The sequence below is a fragment of the Ruditapes philippinarum genome, unplaced genomic scaffold (genome assembly GCF_026571515.1).
Source record: "Ruditapes philippinarum isolate M1 unplaced genomic scaffold, ASM2657151v2 ctg6964_1_1_1_1, whole genome shotgun sequence".
NCBI classification, from domain to species: domain Eukaryota; kingdom Metazoa; phylum Mollusca; class Bivalvia; order Venerida; family Veneridae; genus Ruditapes; species Ruditapes philippinarum.
Window position 1 is genome coordinate 12,499 of NW_026855934.1, and position 7,036 is coordinate 19,534.

The following is a 7,036-nucleotide window of genomic DNA, read 5'->3' on the forward strand; positions in this document are numbered from 1 at the left end:
TATGAAACTTCATAGGTGGATATATCTTATTAAGGAGGAATGTTGTGCACAAGAATGTTAACTCTACCCTTTATAATTTTTGAGTTATTGACATTTGTTATTTTTCATACTTTTTGTCCGGAGCTTATCTCAAAAGTGTAAGAGGGAATAACTTGAAACTTCATAGGTGGATAGATCTCATTGAGGAGGATTGCAGCACGCAAGAATGATAACCTACCGTGCATTGTTTTTCAGTTATTGCCCTTTTTTTCATACTTAATTTTTGTCCCAGAGTATAACTACAAAGGCCTTTGAGATATAACATGAACCATCATAGGTGGATAGATCTTACTCAGGAGGTGATAACTCTACCCTTCATATTTTTGAGTTATTGCCCTTTGTTATTTTTCATACTAAATTTTTCACCTGAGTGGAGCATATATCTAAAAAAGCTTGTGAAATGTCAACATGAAACTTCATAGGTGGATAAATCTTATTAAGGAGGAATGTTGTGCACAAAAATGATAACTTTACCCATTATAATTTTTGAGTTATAGCCCTCTGTTATGATAACTTTACCCATTATAATTTTTGAGTTATAGCCCTCTGTTTGTCCGGAGCTAGCTTATTTAAAAAATTGTTAGAGGTTACAACTTCATAACTACAAAAGCCATTGAAATATCAACATGAAACTTCATAGGTAGATAGATCTCACTCAGGAGGTGTGCAGTGCAAAAGAGTGATGACTCTATCCTTCATAGTTTTTGAGTAATTGCCCTTTGTACTTTTTCATACTTAATTTTTCACCTGAGTGGAGCATAACTCAAAAGGTCTTTGAGATGTCAACATGAAACTTCATTGGTGGATTGATCTTATTGAGGAGGAATGTTGTGCGCAAGAATGATACCCTTTATAATTTTTGAGTTATTGCCCTTTGTTATTTTTGAGCTTATCCCAAACAGTGTTAGAGGTATTAACGTGAAACTTCATAGGTGGATAAATCTCATTGAGGAGGAGTGCGGCACACACCTACCGTGCATTATTTTTCAGGTATTGCCCTTTGTTACTTTTCATACTTAATTTCGTCCAGAGCATAACTACACTAGCCTTTGAGATATCAACATGAAACTTCATATGTGGATAGATCTCACTCAAGAGGTATGCAGTACACAAGAATGATAAATTATTCTGCTCTACTACATATGCATGGCTCTTGTAACAAAATAGATAAATACAGAATCCCTAAAGAAAGCCCAACACGGCAAAATTGAAAAAAGTTACATTACAATACTTAAAAACCTTCTTAACAAGTTAACCTGTCAATTAAACTCAATGCTATTTGGAGATACCTTAACATTATACTTATAACTGTTTTTTTGTGTTTTTTCTTTTTTTCGCCGTGACAATCACATTGCTGCATTTCCCAGCAATTTTTTACTTGTGGAGTTTTTTTCTGAGTTTGATCAGCCTAATTAAGCAATACCGTCAACTACTCCATTTCTTGATTCATAAATAACTAAAATGTGGAATTATATCCAAGATGAAAATAAGAGAACACCTGAAAGAATAAATATCGTGCATGAGAAAGCAAAATCTACAGAAGCTTTGTCACTTGCTACATCACGTGTGAATGATATGGAAATGAGAAATAAGACACTGAGTAAAGATTTACTGTACATGCGGCCGCAGGCATTGCGAGATAACATTATGTTTGGTTATATCATGAGCACTCTTAGGGGGCACCTGGAAACATATTATCTCTGTTTTCTTGTGTCCAAAATGAAAACCGTTACTGATTAAGTACGGCAAACTAAATATGAAAGGATATACAAATTGGGAGAGATAATTAATTAAGATACAAAGTAACTAACTATATTTTCAAAGAAAATGAGTGAGTAAGGAAAAGCGGGAAGCGGGGACCTTTCAAATGTTATATACTATTTAATCCATGAACCGTTAGTTCCCTTAAGAGGTTTCGAAAAATTGTAGGGAAGTCATCCCGAAGAGAATATGGGAGAATATACATGGAAGTAGAAAATATGGGAGAATATACAGGGAAGTAGAGAATATGTAAGAATATACATGGAAGTAGAGAAAAGCGATGAGCTGAGGAGGAACATGAAGTGTTTTCCTGGAATGTGAATGGATTTCTGTTTGCAGAGCTACTGACACTTAGTGCCCTTCGGCATAAATTCAGGGTTTCATGACTGAATAATTCTTGACAGAAAATGTCATTTTTACAAAGAAGAAAAGTACACGTGTGGTTATTCATCTCCTTTATTTCTAGAAATAAATTTTAAAGAACAATTGAATTCAATCATTAAAAGTGAAATCATGGCTTCTTTTGAAACATATGAAATATTTCCTTTATTTTGTATCAATCTTCCTTTATTTTTTACGGGATTTTAACAAAATTATGTCGTTAAGGATGCTTATGTATTGGTTGGCTTTTGAAATTTAATTCTTAATAAGAAGATAATTTCTCTGTGTTGTTGCCTTTAGCCATATATCAGTATTATAGGAACTCGACCGAGGTTTTTGAACCAACTGTCGTGCATATTTTCAGATCACTCCATCATACCGTTTTTCCACAATAATCATTTTTATTTTGCATAATGGCTGAACATAAAACGCGTTGCAAATGGGCTCATGATTGAATTAACTATCGATCTGTAAATATATATCTATATTATCCTTTGCTTAGTATTTCATTTTCAGTACTTCACTTGATCCATGTTTCCAGCATTTCTGAAAATATTTCAACATATTGTGTGATACTTTCTGTCTCATGTCTTTACCTTATTATTTCTGAAAGTACTGGTAAGTATGTTGACAACACTGAGAGATATAGATCATTATTTTGTTATTATTCAACTTAGTATGAGGATTCTTAAGCTTAATGCCATAATGCTAATGACCGTTTGTTTGCAACCCGGGATAAGATAGGGAATACCCATATTTGCCTAATTCCTGAGTAGTTCTTTTACCAAAGAGTTAGTGTTCAATCATATATAGAAACCTTAGCACTGTGAATAAGGCATTTACGGTATTCTCAACTAAACGTTGCAATTGTTCATTACATGCATTATTAGTTTTTTTTCTGGAAGAACTCGTTCAGAACCAAAATGTTCATAAGCTAAATTCGATCAAGAGGGGAAAAGAAATGACTCCGATAGGAATAAGTATCTATTTCTGATAATTATCCCCCCCCCACAAATCTTAATGTCTATGTATAAATCGAATGATACGATTGGCAAATTTCTAAAAGCATTCATTCAACAGTGATTATAAACGTAGCGTTGACAGTTATTGTTGACCATAACTAGTTTCAACCAATCAAAAATCTGAATTATATGTAAATGTGTTTTTGCCAGTAAGCTGTTTTAAATTACCATATGTTAATCTTCACAACTATATTTTAATTGCAATTTAATTTCTTTCTGCATTTACATATTTATAGTTTATTTATCAAATTTAATATTCGGGAACATTGTATAAACAGTCAGTTTTTGTATGGTTATTTATTTATCAAGATACGTATGTTATATTTAGCGACAATAGACACTCATTTTAATTACTTATTGCTTTAAACCTCTGCGGTGTGATACATTATTTATCATCCACTAAAAACATGTTTGAGGGAAAAATTTTCAAAAAATCTCAAGGTAATACATTATAGCCAACACAAGCCCTGTATAATACAAGTAAGTCTTCAATGTAAAACTATTTAATAATTGCATCCTAAACGTTTTGAATTCTTCTTTGATGTCAGTACCTGGTCAAAATGGCTAAGTTATTCGGTAGCTCGTGAGATTGTAATTGGTCCACTCATGATTTCTTAACACCCGCAAACCATTAGTCTAGTACCTGTTCGGAACAAGTTCTTCCAGAAAAAAAAACTAATAATGCATGTAATGAAAAATTGCAACGTTTAGTTGTGAATACCGTAAATGCCTTATTCACAGTGCTAAGGTTTCTATTTAAGATTGAACACTTACACTTTGGTAAAAGAACTACTTCTCTGGAACTAGGCAAATATGGGTATTCCCTGTCTTATCCCGGGTTGCAAACAAACGGTAATTAGCATTATGGCAGCACACTTATAAAAAGTAGCATGAAGCACGTACTAGTATATTCTTTGTAAATATATATTCTTATTATGCCTTGTAACATTGTTGCCATTTTCCAAATTTCTGTCACTTGCAGGTGAAATGGAATAATTAGATAGATCAATTTAAACAAGCCTTGCTCTTTCAGTGTTGTTATAAATGTAGCATCATTCTTGAACATTGCTAGTATGTCAGAAAAGCGGATCAAAGATAGCAATCTGCATTATTTGGTATATATCTATCTATTTCCAGTTTACTGCTTTTGTTAAACTGATCAGATGAAATTATGATACGTTACTCAGCAAATTTAAATTTTAATCTTTAGAATCAAGCTTTATTAACATTTACAATATGCATATCTTTCAAAATACGTATATATTCTATGCATGATCTTCAGTCATTTATAATTAATTATTGCTTTAAACCTCTGCGGTCTGGTAACTCATCAATTAAACATTGGACAAAAATGCTATACATTATGACACAGGTACAGTATATATATATAAGTCTTTAGGGACTCAATATTTACACATAGCATCCTTGGATTTTCTACGTGTTTGGAAATATTTCGTAAGAATGGCTAAACTTTTATTGCTGTTATTTCTTGTTGGGTTTTTGGCGATTTCAATTCTGCCTGAAGTTGCTGAAGGTACGTACAATAAGTAATTATGTTAGTGTTCAAAAGTACATACATTATTTTCTTGATAATGATATTTTGATGCATTGGTTGTGCGTTTATCAGTTCTTGTTTACAATATCCGCAACATTCATTATGCGCCAAGGCACCACGTCTCTTACTTGCTATGAGTTCTATATATTAAAGGTATAGGAGTTGTTACGAATTTTGTTTCTTCAAAAAGGAAGGATGTAGAATATGAATTCTTCTTCACTGAATGGTAATGGCCCCAATGATGAATTGAAATGCAAACTATAGAAACTTCATAAATTATAAAACTATGGTATAAAAAACTGAATAGCAGTTTCGTGTTACTGTGCCACATATAACTTAAAGGTAACTTACTGTATTTCTGCTTGCCATTATGCGATATTTACGTCCGAAGATGTCAAAGTTTCAGACGAGCAGTGAAAGTCTTTATACTGATGTCTGTCGCTGATCTTGGCTGTCGCTATTTACTCTACAATTACTATAAACGGACAATTGTCCATATATCTGAGTTTATTATGTTCTATTTAATTTATTTGATATTTTTTGTATGTACCGGAACTTAGCTCAAAATGAAGCATAACGAATCATTATCTCTACAGCTCAATATGGTGATTGTTATTACGGATACTGTCCAGGTGGCACTCGTTTCTGTGGGTACTGTAGCAGTTACCCTGTAATGAGAAGATGTTGTCCGGTGAGTTTATCTGTCTTTTATCAATCTTTTTAAAAAGTAATAGGTGCAATTTTAATACAATCACAAATACAATTTACAATGTTAGTACTTTTCAAAATGATACACATGCTTAAGAGAAGTTATCAACATTGATGAACAAACATGGCAGACAATTATTCAATAAATATTCAAAGCATTTATAATCTAATAATAATCATTAACATAGATATACAAGTTTGTTATAAAAACACGTTTAAAAAAACATTTACTTGAATTAAATTATTCAGCCGTTACAGAGATTTGTTTTAAAAAAACTCTATAATTGTATTTAATACTTTATTTCACTGTTTTATTCAGTTTTAGATGAAAACCAATGTAGCTACAATTTGTTAATTTATAATTTTACCTGATTTTATTTAGCGGTACCTAAGACCATATTAGTACCAAAGGATTGCGTCAAGAACAACAATTGACCAATACCAGTGTTACCAACAAAAATGGCGTCAGCAAAGAATCAAGATAAAATACGCAATTAATTTAAATCTACAACTTTCTTTTTCTTTTTTTACGCTTTTCCCCCTGATCATACATAAAAACACAAATGAAATGAAATTTGATAATAAATGTGATACATTATGTTACGTTGTTATTGTCTAGGATAAAAACTACATGATTTCTTTAGTCTTCATGTGTTCGTCGATTTAAAAGTTTTTACGACTGTGTGCAACTTTATCAATCTACCGATCTTCTAAGAGAGATCACATACCTCGTGAATGCATGTCTACGTAGCCAGATTACCATTTGAACAGGTAGAGTAGAGGAACTGCCCAAAAGATACTAACTTTTTGCGCAATAGCATTCGATCCGCAATCATACAATATGTCTATCAAGCGACCATAACATGGAACCTATTATATTTACCTATCCAATACTGAACCCACTTTACCAAAGCAATAACAAAGCATACCGCCGTTGTGAATTCGGTAATACGAATGGTTTTAAACCAATAATGGATAATAATGAAAAATTATTTCATAACCGGTTTGAGTGTCTTCTTGAGCTCAAGTGGTTAAATGTACAGAGTCTACATTCTAAGGCATAAGTCGGATATGTCCAAGCTGCATTTTATACGTCAGTAGAAACATCTTACGTGCTTGCAAGTATAGAGCAAAGCGAGCCTGATGCACGCTCGTACCTACGTTCTATACGGTTGCTAGCTCCACTTTGAATCCATTAATTTTCAAAGGGATGTTTCAAACTCAAATTTGAACAAATACATTAGCAGCAGGTTAAAGATTTATAATATCTAGATAAAAAGTTCTTATAGTATTGTAAAAATTACAAATATTCGATTTCATATTTCCACTAAAGATGGAGATGCAGACTACTCTTCTTGATAAAGATGGCTTTAACTTTTTGTTTAGGGCTTTTTTGTTTGGATAAACACAAGATGAGATAAAACATTAGTTAAGTTTAGCTGCTGTGTTGTATTTCTGTAATAAAAGATGAGCCTAAGAAAGATTAAAGCTTAAATAAATATAGCCTGAACTTAAAGTAATGTTAGATCATAAAGGTACATTTATATGTACCTTACTGGAAATTGTTCGC

The 7,036-nt window shown here is 32.3% G+C and overlaps 1 long non-coding RNA gene across 1 annotated transcript; it reads left to right on the forward strand.

Moving 5' to 3' along the window:
- Positions 1-4,578: 4,578 nt before the first annotated feature.
- Positions 4,579-6,064, forward strand: LOC132744904 (uncharacterized). The gene is made up of 3 exons (XR_009627762.1): positions 4,579-4,737; positions 5,355-5,449; positions 5,849-6,064. It is a non-coding gene; the product is annotated as an uncharacterized LOC132744904 (long non-coding RNA).
- The last annotated feature ends 972 nt before the right edge of the window (positions 6,065-7,036 follow it).